General features: G+C 38.6%; 1 long non-coding RNA gene across 2 annotated transcripts; it reads left to right on the top strand.

Moving 5' to 3' along the window:
• Positions 1–9,134: 9,134 nt before the first annotated feature.
• On the top strand, positions 9,135–18,429 carry LOC139939395 (uncharacterized). 2 transcript variants are annotated; one of them, XR_011786302.1, is made up of 6 exons: positions 9,135–9,239; positions 11,189–11,292; positions 11,738–11,821; positions 13,291–13,399; positions 15,299–15,424; positions 16,022–18,429. It is a non-coding gene; the product is annotated as an uncharacterized lncRNA (long non-coding RNA). The 2 variants fall into 2 exon arrangements; XR_011786301.1 differs by having other exon boundaries at positions 11,738–11,845.
• Positions 18,430–20,226: the final 1,797 nt, after the last annotated feature.

Genomic DNA, 20,226 nt, shown 5'->3' with positions numbered 1-20,226 from the left:
CGGTAACTCTTCTCAGATTGTGTATTCCTTTGGGATTATTGTTTCTTCATGGACATATTCGCTCCGGATTGTCGTCGACATCTCAAAATGCGACCATCTTTTTGCACACATATAATAGTTTTATTGTGTGAACCTTGTTTACAATAAGTATGACCATGTACATTCTTTCAGTATTCTGGCAGGCAAGATACTACACTGGTCATATGGGAAAGCTGACATTTTCTGTCATAATTTCCACATAAAACTAAGAGTTATGAAAATAAAAGCTGGTTAAGTTTTGAGATGTGCCCCTTTCGTCATATCAAAAGTTGATAAGAATTAGACAATGCAGTCTCTATGAAATATAAGATTGTATGTTTTCTTCCATTGCGAGCTGTGTACAAATCATGCCTGCAGGAAGTCCAGGCTATGTGGCTCTTTTGTAAACATGTGATGTCACACGTCACATCGTCTATAATACAGGATTAAAACAGTCGAACTGTTTCATAAATCTAAGGTATATTTTGCCTTTAAAGTGACACACGGTCGTTGAGGCGCTTTTGCCTGTCCGAAATTCACTAATATTGCCACCTCAGGATTCACTGCTTACATTCCCACGTTAAATATTAATACATGTTGTCACTGTTGTCACTGTCATGTTTTCCCTGATTACACAAAGAGAAGGCAAAATCTAACACAGCCAACCTGACAGGAAAAAAACCCCATAAAATCAATTAACATGAGACCGTTTATTAAGTTCCCATGGAGGACAAAAAGGGACTACGTGGTGGGATTACATGGACAGGTTGAAAGAGGAACAATGGGTTTGAGTGGGATTAGTCAGATAGCCGATGAAAACACAATTAATAATTAATTTAAGTGGCTCGTAGTGATGTAAATAAACGGTTGAAGGACAGTACTGGGCGCAGGTGGGGTGCAGTTTCGGCAATTTGGAACTAGGTACGCACCCAGCAGGTACGTATAAATACAATGTGCCTTTTGAAGCCCAACTAGCCGACCATAGATGTACGAGAACTTTCGGAATGCCGAACTAGTAGCTGGCTCGTTCAAAGTACGTGTAGTAGTGGGGTACTCTGTGCGTTTTGGAAATAGGTACGACCCTGTGATCATGTGCCTTTTGAAGCCTATCTCTGTGACAAAACCGTAGCATTCGGGTATATGCATAGATGTACGAATACGATCTGAATACCGAACTAGTAGCCAGCTTGTTCAAAAAAAAAAAAAAAATCCAGATAATGAATGCGCCCGACCCGTTGACCACGTGACGGCGTAATTCATGTGACCGTTATATTCAGGTATACGCATAGATGTACGAACACGATCTGAATACCGAACTAGTAGCTGGCTTGTTCAAAGAAGAAAGAATTGTGAAAGAGTTTGCAATGATATTTAATTTTGCAAGTACCACTGGGAACTAAAATGTCTTTTTATAGTAACTGCTCATAGTTGTTAAAAATGTTTGTTTTCCTGGTAACACGACGTCATCAATTGTAACATGACGTCACTTTAAAGGTGCAGTTTTACCAGATCTTAAAACAGAGCAATAGCTGTTAGGTCAAGCTTAAACCAAGCTGACATGCCTTCAAAGTTTGTCACTATTTCCAAATTACTTTCATTTCATTTTCGCCTATTCTAAATTGTAGGTTTTGGAGACTAAAACTCCTGCCCTAATTTTCAACTCGATGCTCTCATCAATAAAGAAGCGTGTTTGTGCTTCCGGAATTAGGTGATTCGCATTTCGAAACCATGAAACTGTTACGAATTGTAAACAGAAAGTAGAATTCCAAAACACAATTACCCGCGAAATGGTCTCTCATTTATCATTTGTGACAAATTGCCCGAAACTTCGTGAAGGCCAAAGCTCTGAATCACGGCAGAGCGACGAAGCGGCGTCCGCTAACATTGTTTTGTTCTCCGTTGGGGAAATTGTAAACTGATGAAAAGAAACGTCTTCAATTATACAGTTTGTTTAAATTATTCAGTTTATGGATGACAATGAAAGTTATTAAAAAAGGTGTTCATGAGAAACTTAGGTACAATTTGTTACAAATAACCAGAAATAACGCGCTGACTAATAATTAATAATAATTTAAGCTATAGTTAACTTTGGTATACCTTCTAGGTGGTTTCAGCTTGATTATGTTAGCATTGGTAATTTAACGTTTAAAATAATTTATGTTAATATACCTTTGTCAAAACAAATTATAAACAAATTTTGAGTACAATTTAAAACAAAAGAGTCAACAGAAACTAAGCTGAATTGCTCCAAACAATACTTATATTAGCCAAAGTGCCCCATGCATTAGCAAGCTAATTACTATCAATTTGTCCAACAACAATAAAGTCAGTTGCTTCAGTATGATTCATTATGTTGTGAAACTCTCATGTCATTTTCATTATCTCCATTTGTTTAGACACTTCGCCATCGCATACTCCGTAAATATTTACTGCGAACTCAATCGAAGCGTGATTGTCTCCCCCTTCTTGCGGGGCAATCCAGACGGATAACACCCACTAAGCTTCGCCCGAATACACGCTGCAGGGTCCAAATCAAACTGATATTCATAGTTCCACACTAGATACATAAACACATCCTGGCCAGAAAGCGATTGGCAAAATACACAGCAGATTGTCTCCCCGTGTATAGAGCCCGTGGGCTCTTCATCAAAAAATGCCTGGAAAATAATTAGACTCCACGCGACAGAAAATTAGCCAATCATTCAAAGTAGCTGTGTATAAAAATTATCCCCTTGCTATATGTAACTGACACGAGGACGAGATAAACATACCAGTAACTTGTTTATAGAAGTGCCGATAGCACCACCCCAGTTGACGTCACATTAATATCAATCTTAAAGGCACTGGACACCTTTGGTAATTACTAAAAAAGAATTACCATAAAAACTTACTTCCACACAGAAAAATTGAATTTGAGAAAGTCTCCAGGCATGAAACATGGTTGGTGACCCATTTCTGTTGAAGGCTCAGGACACCTTTGGTAATTGTTCAAAAACCAGTGATCTCACTTGGTGTAGGCCTACCCCAACATTTGCAAAAAATAACAAACCTGTGAAAATTTGAACTCAATTGGTCATCGAAGTTGCAAGAGAATAATGAAAGGAAAGACACCCTTGTTGCACAAATTAATGTGCTGTCAGATGTTTTTTTTTTTTACTCAACTGGTCATCTAGGTTGTAAGAGAGTTATGAAAGAAAGAAACACAAGTGTTGCACAAATTTATGTGTTTAAAGGCTTCAGGCCGGAAGTCTTTTATTTTTATTTGAAAATTACCTCTTTCTCAAAAACTACGTTACTTCAGAGGGAGCCTGGTCTTGTTTTGGTGACATGTCCACATCACGGGAATAACAATCCCCAATATGAAAACACAATCTCAAAAAAACGTTACGCGGTAACGCTTCTCAGATTCACATGTTCGAGCGGAAACTTTTTTACATAACCACATTACTTCGTAGTGAAATGTTTTTTAAAACGCTGTTGTTTGCTTCTAACCAGTGGTTTGTATATTGCCATTAATTTTAAGGGTGATTATCAAACATATACCTTCCCCTCTAAAGGCACTGTACACGTTTGGTAATTGTCAAAGACCAGTGTTTTCACTTGGTGTATCCAGTCATAACCATAAAATAACAAACCTGTGGAAATTTGGGCTCAACTGGTCATCGAAGTTGAGAGAAAATGATGAAAGCAAAAAAACAACACCCGTGTTGGGCGAAGTTGTGTGCTTTCAGATAGGAATAAAAGACTTCTAGCTAGAATTCTTTTTATATTTCAGTAAAAAAAAACTACGTTACTTCAGGGGGAGTCGTTTCCCACAATGTTTTATACTATCAACAGCTCTACAATGCTCGTTACCAAGTCAGTTTTTAAGTTAATATTTGTTTGGAGTAATTACCAAACGTGTACCTTCCCTTAAAATTATCTCTGAAACCAGGTTGTCTGGCAAGCGAAAGCGCCCACTCCTTCTTTCATTGGACCAATTTTAAATATTTGCACCATTCAGTACGGATGTTTGTATCTTTTCATGGTGAAATATTTTAATTGCCAGTCCGGAAAGTAGATTTCACTTTTTAATATTGTGATGGATGGGGATGCTATATCAAAATGAAATGAAATTGAAATTGAAGGGAACATTCAGGGCTTACATTTATAGAGCTGCTTAAAGGCAGTGGACACTATTGGTAATTACTCAAAATAAATATTAGCATAAGACCATACTTGGTAACGATTAATGGGGAGAGGTTGATGGTATAAAACATTGTGAGAAACGGCTCCCTCTGAAGTGCCATAGTTTTCGAGAAAGAAGTAATTTTCCACGAATTTGATTTAGGGACCTCAAGTTTAGAATTTGAGGTCTCGAAATCAAGCATCTGAAAGCACACAACTTCGTGTGACCAGGGTGTTTTTTCTTTCATTACTATCTCGCAACTTAGAAGACCAATTGAGTTCAATTTTTCACAGGTTTGTTATTTTATGCATATGTTGAGATACACCAAGTGAGTAGACTGGTCTTTGACAATTACCAATAGTGTCCAGTGTCTTTAAGCAGCTAAAGCACAATTTTGTTGGAGCTACTGTTTGTGCTTAAGCAGCTAAGCTTGTGCTTAGCTATTTTTTGTGATAAAGCAGCTCTGAAATTTGACCCATATGTGACGAAATGAAGAAGTCACAAGGCACAATTATTTAGCTTGAATAACTTATTGCAAATGTTCTAGTACTTAGTGGCGATTTTCGCGATCATAACAGCTAATTTGTTTTAATTTGCATCGGGGACATAGAATATTAAGTTTGGTTTTACCCATAACATAGCTAATTAGTTTTTATTTTTTTATTATTTGCTTAAAAACATTATTCGTAAAAATCAGTTGACGAAACTTGGGTACTACTTGATGGGGTGAAGGGGGTGTGGTGCGGGGGGGGGGGCGGGGGGGGGGGGGAGGGAAGAGCAAAGAACTATTAAACCTCGTACTTTTCACCCAAGCCAGTGATTATAAAAATGACTGGCGAATGTAACAATTAATTGGCCTTTGAAGTTTGCAATCCCACAGCCCCGGAGGCAACGGAAAAGAAACCCGTGCCTGTAACGTCAAACTTCATTACGACCCCTCGTACACACAACCTTGAGGGTAATGGCCTCTGACAGTTCTTACGTCACGCAATTGACGCCCTCTTTGTCCCCCTTCCTCCAGCTGTCAGATCCGGTTGTGAAAATCATCCGTCAACAATTACTATATGAGTGTTTAGGACCGAAGATACAACAATAAATCAGAGACGTTTAAAACTCATTTTTCATGCTGTAAAACTGTCCCGTTGCTTTTTCAAGGAAAACACATGTTTGAAAAGCTGTTACCCATCCGGTAAAGCGACAATCAATCTGGTTAGTGATGGGTTGGGAAGTGATGGGTTTGGAAAGTATACCTCTGAATGCCCCCTGTCATGTCCTATGGTTATATTTTCACTTGAAAAAGTGACCTGAATCTTTAAAGCCATTGGACCCTTTCGGTACAGGAAAAAAAAAAGTTCACAGATTTACAAATAACTTACAGGGTTTACAGAAGGTAGTGGTGAAATACTTCTCTTGAAATATTATTCCATGAAATGCTTTACTTTTTGAGAAAACAGTAAAACAATATCAATTCTCGTTAACGAGAATTACGGATTTATTTTAAACACATGTCATGACACGGCGAAACGCGCGGATACAAGGGTGGGTTTTCTCGTTATTTTCTCCCGACTCCGATGACCGATTAAGCCCAAATTTTCACAGGTTTGTTATTTGATATAGAAGTTGTGATACACGAAGTGTGGGCCTTGGACAATACTGTTTACCGAAAGGGTCCAATGGCTTTAATGCTATGGAAATTTCGTTCGGGTTTATTATAGCTTTTGGTATTTGTTTCCATTTAAGTTTATAAGCTTGATTGAACAAACTATTTTTTGCCGACAAATTTAAAGTATCATTGTTATGTTTCGGATAAAGAAAGAAGATACACATACAAACAAAACCATCATCAACAAACAACAACATCCTTAACAAACAACAACGTCGTAAAAAAATAACTTCATTAACAACCACAACATCAATATACATCATTATCATCGTCATCTAACAACTCCATCAACAAACAACAACATTCTCGGTATACAACAACTTGAACAAACAACATGATCAACAAACAACATCATCATCCCCATTAACAAGCAACACTTTATCATTAAACAAACAATCACTATAATAAAAAAAAAAAACAAGTTCATCAACAACAAATTCCATCAACAAACAACATCATGCAATAAACAACAACAATATCATAAACAAACTTAAAACATCATCATTATCAAATCATTTATTTAACAAATCGAACAAAATGTTTTTCCAAAGTATCTGCTCCACAATACACTGGTGTGAATTCTCCACTTCAGAAATAATAAAAGAGAGAGAGAAAAAAAAATAGAGAGAAGGTTTTGGATTTTGATAAATCGATTGTGTGTCTACGGTTTGTCTCGTCATTCCACCGAGATCAGCCCGGTGAGTGATACGACGCGTCTCCCCCCAGCCCCGTTCAGACCTCGACTGACACGGTACAACTTTCTGCCTCAAGACGGAACCCACCTGGCGTAGTACGGTCACCCATAGAGCTCTTATGGTCCCTCCATGACGTGGGTGCTCACACGGCAAGTGCCCCCGTCTCCCCCCTCGTTGCTTCACCCCTTCGGAACCCCATCGACCGGTGATTGCCCTCCTTTTATAGGGTCACATCATCACACAGACTGTCTACAAAATAGTGTCAAGATAAGTCCTCACTGATATGATGGATGTGTTTTTGAAATGGGTTACGGAAATTTGGACTCAAAACTATTAGAACTCGTAAACTAGCCTAGTTTTTTTTCTAGTCTACTACTTCAACATTTAGTCAATTCAAAACACGTGTTGGGCATTCTGGAAAGGCTTGAGGGTCTATAGGTCTAATAGTGCATGGTCATTTTTGCTGCACACCGTCATTTTCGAGGACCTTGGCCAAGTTGAAATGGGGATAAACACTAGTCACTTATTCCGTTTTCCCAGTACATATAAAACTAGGCAGTGAATTTAAAGTGAAGTAAAGATGACTTTTTGTATAAGTTTGAAAAATCATTTACTGATGCAAAGCCAGCACATCATGTGCAAACAAAATTGTAATAAACCTAAATCCTCTTTTCACATCACCCAAAATACTAGGGGCTTTCCTTCCGCTACTTGACCCCCCCCCCCCCCCCGCATATCCCACCCTACCCCTACCTCACTCAAGCTTCCTCTCCACCTGAAACAATACTTTTCAATTAATGTTTTTCTTCCCTCTTCCTTGAAGGAATCCACATTTTGCAAAGACCCACCCCTTCCCTTCATGGAATGGGAAAGCACACACTGCAACGCAACCTTTGAAATTCCCCGATTCATCTCTCATCATTGAGGGCGCTATAACTCAGGAACGTGCAGCTGCACCAGGGAACGTTGTGAGTCATACAACAATGAGGCTAATGCGTTTCTGAAGGTTTTGAGATAGTTTTTCTCGAATGTGAATATATTTAAAAGGGACATATTTCACATAAACTGTTTTCTCTAGTAGTTTGAAATTATTACGATTACTAAGCTTTTAAACTAACTAACAATGATGTTTTATCCTTTCCAGTTCTGTATAACTATAATACTACCAATCTTCTTGAATGTTGCAAGGTTCTACAATACTCTGTACCGAATGTCAACCTTTCAGTTCACTGGAAAGCTTTTAGACTGCAAATTAAAATAATTACTGTTGTCAGTACGGTGCAATCCCATGCAATGTCTGCGCATTATAGTACCCTGTTTTATGTCATCCACATTTCAGTTTACAGACAAAGAGAACAAAAATGTCATTCAATAAACTGAGAACAACATATCGCGTGTAATATGACAGAATTCTGTTTACCCCCAACCCCCGGATATATTGAACTACGGAAGATTAATGACCAATCAGTCCCATTTATTTATTTCTCGTTCGACCTCGGAAACATTCCCTAGTTGTTTACAGCAATCTTTAGTTGACCCCCCCCCCCCCCCAACACCCTTCTACCCGACACACACATTCGTCATTAGACCTGTCAGGACTCCACACTTTCCCTGCGATAATTATAAACATTTCCCGTGTTTGAAATATCCAGATAAATTGTTGTTGCGATGACTTTGGGTTTGTTTGATATTTCGGGATGGGGACGTGTGAGGAATGCCTGCCACCCAATGATGAGGCGGGCAGATAGTAAACTTGTCAACAAGTCGTTATAGCGTTATACACTCGGTGTCTCCCACTTCGGCAACGCCACCTCCGGCCGGCCGCGACAAAAGATCTGCTCGCTCGCGAGAACACTGCTCTCGTGTGCGAGGCTCCTGGCTTCCCGACTGGGCCCAATTTCTTTGCTAAGCAAAAATTGAGTGGGGCACCAGTCACAACAATATAAATTTAATGTAATTTTAGCTGGCAAGAACGATCGCCAGTAACGCGAGAATCGTGGAGAGAATCGGCGAGCGCCATCACCGCAAACATTTAAACGACTTGTCATCAAGTCTAGGCAGATGAGATGAGTGGAGAAAACAAATAATATTCCCATCAGGCATAAACTGATGATTGATTGAACGTGTAAAATAAATTTAAATATTTCCCAAGCGGGCTGAGAAACCAAAACAAAGGAAGCCCTCGTTATGGGGAGGTAGACCCAGGGGGTTGGGGAGGGGGATGTCGTAGGTCATTTTAAAGTATATTTTCTTTATTAAGGTGCCTCCGTAAAACAAAAGACTAACTTATAGAAATGAAAGCACTATAATTGTCTCAACGTAAACTAATTTTCTTAATTTTTTCATTGAAAAAAACCCCGAGAGTATTGTTTGAGATTGGCAAATTAGTGTATGTTACTATTGAAACCTACGTGAATAATTACTTTTGTATCTTCCAGTTTATTCGGAATTTTTTTTATAGGGGTATTGTAACTTTGAACACTGTCCATAAATGAGAACGCCCTCTATGTGCAAATTAGTTTTTGGAAGCTCTGCGCTTGCGTAGCTCGATCACTCATGACGTAATCAGCTTTTTGCACAGCACCGCCATTTTTAAAGAGAATGAAATGACAGTCAACATGTCTCTACGCTTTTTGTCAAACAGATTCAAGATTTTACTGAGTATAATGGACACAACCATCAGAAAGGTGTGACGGTGAGTTACTGATTTGTTTGTGAAGATGATGATTTGGGTTTTAATAAATTTGCACACAAAGAATTAAACGAAACTTGAGGACATTTTCGACACTAGCCCAGCCAACTCCGTCCCGCGTGGTCGTCCAGCTCCCAGGGGCAGGCAGCGGCCGGCCAGGCCTATGCGGGCACCTGTGTACCGGTCAACTCGGTCCCAAGCCAACTCGGTCCCAGTCTGCATCTCCATCTCCATTGGTTCAGTCAGCAAAACATCCTGCCGGATACATCTACACTAACTTGCGTCAACTCGATCCCAAGCCAACTCGGTCCGAGTCAACTTGGTTCCAGTCAACTCAGTCCCAGCCCAGTCAACTCGGTTCCAGTCAACTCGGTCCCAAGTCAACTCGGTCCCAACTCCCAAGCCATCTCGGTCCCAAGCCATCTCGGTCCCAAGTCAACTCGGTCCCAAGTCAACTCGGTCCCAAGTCAACTTCCGTCCTTCGACCAACCTTAATGTTTTTAAAATTATTTTATTGGTACTATTTCGTGCGTGTAAGTGAACTTGATAATAATTTATTATGTTCGTGTAAGTTTACTTACTTTTTGTTTTGAACCAATCTTAATGGGTTTTTTTATTTTTAATTGGTAGGTCTTTATGTGTTTTAATTTTATTACGTGTTAGGTAACTGGAAAGTTTTGTTTATTACTATTTTTAACCAAACATTAAGTTTCCGTATGGCGCCACCACTTTTTCATTCGAAATAAAATAATATAGTATCTAATTTACCTGATTGATATATCCCTTTTTGTAAAAATGAGCGAAAAAGTGGTGGCGCAATACGGAAAGTTATCCATATCATTTATTGTATGTGTTTTTTGAGAAAATTTGTTGATTAAATAATAAAATAAACATCTCAAAGAGTATTCAATTTTAATGTTTGTCAATTAATGTTAATGGTTGAGAGCCATACAAAAAACAATAATGTGGTTAAAAGCAAAGAAACATTTGAACTCGTTGTTTTTCAGTTGAAATTTAATCGCCCAACATTATTTTTTTCCAATTCAAAGAAATTTCCGTCAACCATACGGACCGAGTTGACTTGGGACCAAGTTGACTTGGGACCGAGTTGACTTAGGAGCGAGTTAACTCATAGTTCAAGACGACAAGCTGTGAGAATTTTTCACGATTTTTTACACTTGCTAGGGTTTTTGAACAGAATGAAAACAATTTTCTGTATCCTGCCACCTCTTGTTCATGCGTTAGTAAATAAATTAATACATAATTTACTCAATCAAATACTCCTCTTGGATATGGAGTCTTTTACTCAGATGAGTGGTAGTACAAATTTGTGAAAAGTGGCAGGATACGGAGATCTGAATGCTAATTTTCCATTCTATGGACAAAGGGGTAATTACTCAAAATAATTGTTAGCATAAAAATTACTTGTTTACAATCAATGGAGAGCTGTTGCTAGTAGAAAACATTGTGAGAAACTACTCCCTATAAAGTATAACATAGTTTTCGAGAAAGAAGTAATTTTCCACTAAAGTATTTGAACTTGATTTTGAGACCTCAGAATTAGATTCTGAGGTCTTTAAATCAAGCATCTGAAAGCACACAACTTCGTGTGACAAGGGTGTTTTTTCTTCCATTATTATCTTGCAGCTTCGAGAACCAATTGAGTTCAAATTTCACAGTTTTGTTATTTTGTGCATGTTAACATACACCAAGTGAGAAGACTGGTCTTGGACAATTACCAAACGTGTTCCTTTAACCGAATCCCGTAACATCAATACACCCACAGTAGACATGCAAAAAAAAAAACCGTAATGTGACGCCTTTTTTGGTAACAATTATCGTTTAAATATAAGGCCTGTTTGGCACCCTCTTGTGTTAGAAGAATTGCTGCTGCTATCAAAGAAAAGTAACACCCTTTTTATAAAACATTGTCTTTGTTTGTTTGCATTTAGGCTAGCTACAGACGTGCCATAGTCGGATGAAATCTACCTACCCAAAAGAAGCATCATCCATGCTGCCCAGTGTCAAGGTTCAACGATGTCTTCTCCAGCAACAGGTAAGCAACAGTTCAACATGTGGGTGGAATAAGTAATACCCTCAAATGTTCCTTATTTAGACTAATTTACAATCTTGGTCTAACAAAAGCCACTGAAAAAAGGTAAAGCAAACATTCATGTTAAAGAATCAAGTCTGTCTTTATTAGGCCTTATAGCTAACCAATATTATTTTGTGATGTTAATTTCCAATTTCCTTATGTGAAAGGGGTAAATTACAAGCCAATGTTGCAAATTGACATTGTATTCACCATCCTTCCAGTACAAAATTGTAAACATCTAAAACATCTGATCACATCATTCTGGGACAATCTTTTTTTAATATGGTTATTGTTTCAACCACCTAAATATAAACAAGTGCTCTGAGATTGCCTGTAGTGCGCCCTCATATGGTCAAATTGAAACCACACACCCTTTTCACAACAATTTGTTCTCATTTGTTTACAGTTGGGCTCGCTACAGACATGCCAATGTCAGATGAAGTCTACCTCTCCAAAAGGAGATACATCATCCGTGCTACCCAGTGTCAAGGTACAACAATGCCTTCTTCAACAGGTTAGCAACAGTTACAGCTTGTGGGTTTAACAAATAATAGCCCAAAATGTTCCATGTTTGGACTCTTTACAATCTTTGCCCAACAAAAGCCATTATAAAAAAAGGTTTAAAAAACATTAACGCTCTTAAGAATAAAGGATGTCTTCATCATTATTTAAAGGCACTGGACACCTTTGGTAATTGTCAAAGACCAGTCTTCTTACTTGGTGTATCTCAATATATGCCTAAAATTACAAACCTGTGAAAATTTGAACTTAATTGGTCGTAGAAGCTGTGAGATAATAATGAAAGAAAAAACACCCCTGTCACACAAAATTGTGTGCTTACTGATGCTTTGTTTCGCTATCTCCAAATTTTATTCTGAGGTCTCAAAATCAAATTTAAATGTTTTAGTGGAAAATTACTTCTTTCTCGAACACAATGTTACTTCAGAGGGACCTGTTTCTCACAATGTTTGATACTATCAACAGCTCTAAAACTGCTTGTTACCAAGTAAGTTTTAATGCTAACAATTATTTTTAGTAAATACGAAAAGTGTCCAGTGCCTTTATAAAGGGAGTGTAATGACCAAAGTCCTCAAGTGAGTGGATAAAATACAAGTCTCTAACCTCTCGCTAAAGTGGTGCAAATTGTTATCGTATTCACCACCCTTCCAGTACAGAATCGTCAACATCCAGATCGCACCATTCTAGGACAATCTTTTTTGATATGGTTATTGTTTCAACCTCTTAAATAAAAATCAGTCGTGACACTTGTGTCTTAGAGCAAGACTCTTAACCATTGCTTCATTCTTCGGATGTGACATAAAGACGTTGGTCCCGTGTGTTGTTTAACACACGTAGAAGAACCAAATGCACTTATTGAAAATAGAAGGGGTTCGCCCCAGTATTTCTGGTTTGATTGGCTGCATATTGCCCCATAGCACCTTGTAAACCATAACAAGTGCTAGATCTTAAAGGAGTAGATCTCATAATTCAACAGTAGTCCCACAACCTTGCAGGAAATACTGTATGTTAAACCGCCTTGAGCATCACTGAGTGAAGGACAAGCGCGCTATATAAGAAGTCACTACACAACTGATTTTGAAATATTTTTTTCAGTTCTAGACTCCTTGGGCATTCAAGATTAGCTTTGGGAAACTGTGACCCCCCCCCCCCCCCAGTTACAACCCTTTGAGCTTTAAAGGTTAGGCAGGGGTAACCATGACCTGATGTTGACCTAGATTTATGTTTTACAATTTCATTTCGATTTATTATCAAAACCAGTTTCAGGTTTTGAGGCACACATATAAAAAGGGCCTGCCAAAGATCAGGAGTCTTCTTGAAATCTTGAAATCAGATCAACAATAAAGCTTTCAAGCACTTAATCTAAGCAAAACAACATGGATCAGCCTTGTGTTGTTCACACACACACCTAATGTTTAGTTTTTATTTGTTTTCATTTAGGTCAGCTACAGACACGCCATTTTAAGATGAAGTCTACCTCTTCAATAGAAGATACTTGATGTACGTGCTGCCCAGTGTTAAGATAAAACAATGTCTTCTCCAGCAACAGGTAAGCACCCAGGCCTGTATGCTTCGTTGTTGAAAGAGCAAGGGCACCAAGGCATCTTCTCCTTGGTAAAGGGCACACAATGAGGAAATTGTTTAGCTCTACTGGGGCATTTTTAAGGGCACCAAGGCAATGACTAGGGAGCATGGAGGCAATCGCCTTCAATGCCTCCATTAAGTATCCGGCCTGATCACCAGTTTCAACATGTGTGTTCAACAACTAATATCCCCAAATTTTACTTGCATCTTGGCCCAACAAAAGCCACGAAAAAGGGTGGTTTGAAAATTCTTCTGTGTCAACAGCCACTAGGTTATAAGTAGGCCTACTACAACATAGGGCTTGATAACTCAGTTGGTAGATCACAAGCACAAGCTTCAGTAGCTTATGGGTTTCAATGTTTAAAACAAAAAATGGTTTGTGTTTTACCCCAATATTGATGTGTCGTACACAAGTTCTGTGACCAAAATAGACCCATGACCTTTGTCATTCTACAGCAGATGTCCTACAAATAGACCACTTAGCTTGACAATGTAATTAAAACCGGGGCCCAGTTTCATGGCTCTGCTTACCGCCGAATTTTGCGCTCACAATCACGATTCCCCGCTTACGTGCAAGCGCCGAATTTCTCCCCTAGCCTTTCAAGCATAGAATGCCTAGTAATGTTGAGTACGCACGCGCAGGAGCCAAAACTCGGCGTTAAGCACAGAATTCCCTGCTTATGTAATGCCGATTCTGAGCCTCTCACCAAGGTGACCTCGGTTCGAAACCCGGCCAGGGCCATGTGTGAGTTGAGTTGTGCGTTGGTTCTCTACTGTGCCACGAGGGTTTTCCAGACCATCCAGCATTCCTCCCTAGGGAAAAATCAAACACTTTTGATCTCTGGCTGTGCTCCGTGGTCATAATGGGTTGATGTGGCTGGCAGCTGAAGGCGCCCTTGCATGCCTGCTTCTCGAACACGTTGTAGCTGCGTCCTTCGCAATTCAGCTTTAGCTGCGAGTAAGGATGATTAGCCCCCCCTCCCCCTCCCAAAAATTATTATATATGAGCACAGCATAGCTACAATTGTGAAACATCACCACACCCCTAGCCTTGCTCAAGGCAGTCGAATTATTCACTCTGAAAAAAGACCGCCGCTGTATAAAAACCCACCCGTATTCACTGTGCGTAACATCGCACGACACGATGCCCCCGTACACTATCCGCATGCGGAGGCCGTCAGACCGACAGCCTTGTAGGGTCTGTGTTGAAGCCACTGACCTCATTACTATAATAAGCAAAGAGTTCCCACGGTCAGTTCATTACCATAATGCCCGCGAAAGACGAGACATGTCTACATCAAACACCACCACCACCACGGACGCTCAGCGAGCATGATAGGCGTGCGTCATTGGACGTCAAAATGAATAATTCATTTGCCTCACATCCTGTGTTGTCTGATAGGTCTGACGAAAGATATACATATTCATGGCAATTTTTTCCACTTGTGGAAATTTTTCAATACAACACATTAAACCCGGAAGTTACAGACCCGAGAAGGCTGTCGGCCTGACGGCCTCCGCATGCGGTTAGTGGTACGAGTGCGGATGACTTGTGTGCACAGTAGGCGTACGATGTGACAGTTTGTATACGGGTGGGTCATGCGGTGTGATCGCACGCACCACGCACAGGGTATACGGGTGGGTTTACAGCGGCATCTTTTCGGAGCGAATAATGCGACTGCCTTGAGCAAGGCTACCACACCCCTGTCACACGATGTTGTTTTTAATTTGTTTTCTAGAATCATAATATTAAGTTTAGCAACAAACATGCCATGGTCAGAAGAAGTCTACCTATCCATACTACCCTTGTTATTATTTAAATATTAAATAAAACATTGTTGTATTTTCTTTTTGCATGATACAGCGAGTGTTGTGGTCTCCACAGAGATCTACTCATCAACCAAGTAGATGTCATGAGACCTGCAGTTGATGAGCTTCCTAACAATGTACAAAGAGTCCGGGAAATGAACTGCTCTCTCCTTGATAACAGGTAAGGGAAACTTCTGGGTCCTGAACTTTAGAACAGCTGTTAGTTCATAAGTCTATCATAGTTTCCTTAATTCCTTGGCAAACTTGCCACTTTTCGTCTATTGTACCTCCTACTGGCTACCAAAATGTAAAGTTGAATGACATTTGTTGTTGTTGGGGGGGGAGTGATACTGCTTGAAGAGGATCAAATGTTTAATTTCCCTTGCATCAAAATGTTAACGGCAAGAACGAAAGTTTGCTGTAAAAAAAACAAGTATAAAGCCAGAACTTGTTATATTACTTCATCCGTTCGGTTGTGTGGAATTTGGTCAACTTTTTACAGCTGTTTGTGGCCACTTTGGGCATTTTGGTACAAGCAGTTTCCAGCCACTATGGTCTCTAATAAATTAAAACACTTAAAAACCTGTGCCAATGTGTTGCATGTAGTACACAAATGGAAACTGTACGCTGTGGCAGACGGCAAGAAATCGGGGGATTTGTTCGATCTCGATCATCTTTATCTTTTCATTGAGTACCTGAAAAAACTAAAATTACATTTTTTTAAAGTCACATTCTAGTTATACCTTAATAACAAACATTTGTTTGTCTTAATTTGTAGATAATGTCTACCTGTCAGACAGAAGATCTCCAAGACCTGCAACTTCGTATAGTCAGCCCACTGTCTACATATTACCAGTTAAGATGTGTGAGGGTTGCGCAAGAGGAAGGTAAAATACCTGTGGTTGTTTTACACTAACATCAAAGGGTGGTCTGTTTTTGCAGCACTCATACCAACAGAATATCTCGTCACATGCCACAACATTTTTGGGGATGAATGCCGGCACCAGCCTAACCCGAAATGCGAGGTTCGTCCCTTCAGATTAATTACAGATTTAAAAAATAGGAAACATGTTTTTGATTAACAAAACCCCTTTACCTGTACAAAAATACAATTTCAAATAATTAAAAGGCTTTTTAGTACAAACCATTGACATTCATTCTCAATTTAAACCATGAACTAGAAATGAAATTAATTCCCATCGTATGATGACAAGTAAAAGATCTGGAATGTGCTTAACACCTTTCCTGACCTAAACAAAAAGTTTAAAAATTTAGTTCAGGTAATCAGAACCAATTTATTTAAGGTATACTTTGGAAAAATTGAAATGTATAAATTGAGTCGTCAATTGATGACAAGGGCAAATAAACGCCCCTAGTTAGGGCTAGTTCTTTTGAACTCCTTTTATGTGTCATGTTACATCTTAGGACATCTCAATGTTTCTTTTTTACAGCATGAAAAACTGATTTCCTAAAACTTAGTGTGTCGTAAATATCTTTCATTACGATCTTGAAAGAAAGTTTGAAAGAAAAACTAATATTATTGAAACCTCAAGGTCTTCAAGGCATTTTATGCAATGAAGGAATCATAAATTAGCAACAAGATTTGTTGATTTCATTTTTTTTAATTGTAGACATGTTAATTAATGATGTCAGACAACTCGTCAGATGTAATCTTACATTTAAGTAAATGTTCTTGTAAAAAGTAGGTGCACCATTTGCAAGCATGCACACAACGTGTGTATTTTGAAAAATTAACTGTTTCTCGGGGTGGCATATTTCAGAAGGAGTGGCCTTAAGATTTTAGAAAGATAGTTGTTTTTTTACGAGGAGGAAAAAAATATAGATTGCTTGCAAGGTACACTTATTTCACTCTACAAACTTAAAGCTTAAAAAAATTTAAAGTAAACATACAACTCGATAGTTATAAGTAGCCATATTCTTTGTATTTAATGTGGACTTAAAGGCACTGAAAACTCATATTATTTACTCAACATACAGTGTGGGTGTAACTGTTAGCAAAAAAACTTCCTTGATGAGGAGCTTGGGAGAGCTGCCGATAGAATACACTGTTTTGAGAAACGGCTCCCTCTGAAGTAACATAGTTTTTGAGAAAGAGGTCATTTTCTCACTCAAATATTACGCAAGGTGTAAGTGCCTTTAAGAGGTGTTATTTGCATATTGGACAAAGATCTTAGAGGCAATAATTATTTAATATTAATGAAAAGCTGGATATTAATGTCATTAACAAGTCTCATCTTATTTAAAGACACTGGACACTATTGGTAATTGTCAAAGACCAGTCTTCTTACTTGGTGTATCTCAACATATGCCTAAAATAACAAACCTGTAAAAATTTGAGCTTGATTGGTCGTCTAAGCTGCGAGATAACTATAAAAGAACAAAACACCCTTGTTACACTATATTGTGTGCTTTCAGATGCTTGATTTCGAGACCTCAAATTCTAAACCTGAGGTCTCGAAATAAAAATCGTGGAAATATTCTTCTTCCTTGAAAATTATGTCACTTCAAAGGGAGCTGTTTCTCACGATGTTTTATACTGCCAACCTCTCCCCATTACTCTTTACCAACTTAGGTTTTATGCTGATAATTATTTTGAGTAATTACCAATAGTGTCAACTGCCTTTAACGGCTGGCAAAACCCTAATCTTTAAGTCTCAGTGTTTTGATATTTTCTTGATATCAATGCAGATAAGTTTCAAGATGTGCTACATTGCAGATCTAATTTGAATTGACCAAATAAAAACCATGATTTAAGTAAAAGTAAAAAGTGTTACTAGCAAACAATCTAATGCAAAAGCTTTTTCTGTAATTTCTACTATTTGGATTTTAAATTGTGTCCAATTTCATATAGCTGCTTAAGCACAAAAAGTATCTAGGCACAACATAATTATGCTTACCAAAATATGGTTACCAGTCTAACTACCATGCTGTGTAAACACTTTGTGACTGGCATGGTAAACTGCTCATTTCTGCTAAGCAGAAAACTGCTATGTTTTGGTAAATAAAACAGTAACGGTTAATCTTTCAAAAGAAAATTAAAACTATTGTCTTAGGCTGATAATGTGAAGATTACTTTGTTGTGCTTAGCTACAAGAACTGTCATTACAGTGCATTAAGCATCACTCTGCAAAAGATTCAAAGTTTTTGAAAAAAAAACTAAATTAGGCGATAATGTTAAGATTTCTTTGTTTACATTGTAATATACTATTAGAAGTTTGAGTTGTCAAATAAAATGATTCTATAAATGAAACATGAAATCTCTCTCATTCCCTTACTTTAATGTGCTATTGTTTTACATATAATGTGTTGTAGATTATAAGTACTAAAAGTAAGACATAGAACCCTGTCCCTATCCTTCAATACAAATAAGTGATGACAATTAAATCTACATTGTGAAATGTACCTAACCTTTAATTCAAACAACCAGGCCCTACCTTTAAATTATATCTACATTGTGAAATGTCCCACACCTTTAAGCCAAACAAGGGGCCCTACCTTTAAATTATCTTAGAATAAAACCACTTTAAAACACAACATCTGATAGTCCTTCTCTAGTCCATAAATACTTTGACTAAAAAGTACCACACCTTTTATACGAAAAACCCCTACGAAAAAACCTTAATATGAAAAACCCCTACATTTAAGAACAACCACTTTAATAAAAAAATTCAACCCCGTTAAATACTTAAATTAAAAAGTATCATACCACATCTTTAATACGAAAAACCCCTACCGTCAAATTACATCTAAGAATAACCACTTTAATAGAAAAAATCCACCCCATTGAATACTTTAACTAAAAAGTACCATACCACACCTTTAATACGAAAACCCCTTCCATTTAACTACACCTATAAGAATAACCACTTTAATAACAAAAGTTCCACCCCATTATTACTTTAATCTAAAAAGTACAATACCACACCTTTAATATAAAAAACCCCTACCGTTAAGTTACATCTTAGAATATCCACTTTAATAGAAAGAAAACACCCCATTAAATACTTTATTAAAAAGTATCATACCACACCTTTAATATGAAAAACCCCCACCGTCAAGTTACATCTAAGAATAACCACTTTAATAAAAAAAGTTCCACCCCATTAAATCCTTTAAGTAAAAAGTACCATACCATACCTTTAATATAAAAAACCCCTGTCGTTAATTTACATCTTAGAATATCACTTTAATTAAAAATATATGTATATATATATATATATCTTTAAACCTAACCCACCGAATCTACACTCCAACAGATACCACCCCCTCCCCGGAATACCAACCATCTCATCCAAATGTACCCCCTAGTCCTCCCAAACTTTATCATGCCCATCTCAGCCCAACCCTCCTATCCTCAACCCAAGTCCTCATCTCAACAACTCATTCCATTACTCCTACCATCACCCAAGCCCTCATCCCAAACAGTCCATCCCACTCTCCTACCATCACCCCAAGTCCTCATCCCAAACAGTCCAGCCAAATACTCCTACACCATCACCCAAGTCCTCATCCCAAAGAGTTCATCCCATCATCACTCCTACCATCGCCCAAGCCCTTATCCCAACCAGCCCATCCCACTCTCCTACCATCACCCCAAGTCCTCATCCCAAACAGTCCAGCCAGTTACTCCTAACATCACCCCAAGCCCTCATCCCAAACAGTCCAGCCAAATACTCCTACACCATCACCCAAGCCCTCATCCCAACCAGCCCAGCCAGTTACTCCTAACATCACCCCAAGCCCTCATCTCAAGCAGCCCGTCCCATCACTCCTACCATCACCCCAAGCACTCATCCCAAAGAGTCAAGCCCATCATCACTCCTACCATCACCCAAGCCCTCATCCCAACCAACCAAGCCCACTGGCTGACCAGCAACCTCCCAGCCCCTTGCCCAGAACTCAGAGCTGAGGCAACTCTTACCCTAGCCCACTGAGCAACCTCCTTGGCCCCTCAGCACTTAG

This window comes from Asterias amurensis, chromosome 1, assembly GCF_032118995.1.
Source record: "Asterias amurensis chromosome 1, ASM3211899v1".
Lineage (NCBI taxonomy): Eukaryota > Metazoa > Echinodermata > Asteroidea > Forcipulatida > Asteriidae > Asterias > Asterias amurensis.
Note: the sequence above shows the minus strand (reverse complement) of the source record. Positions and strands in the feature narration are given on the sequence as shown.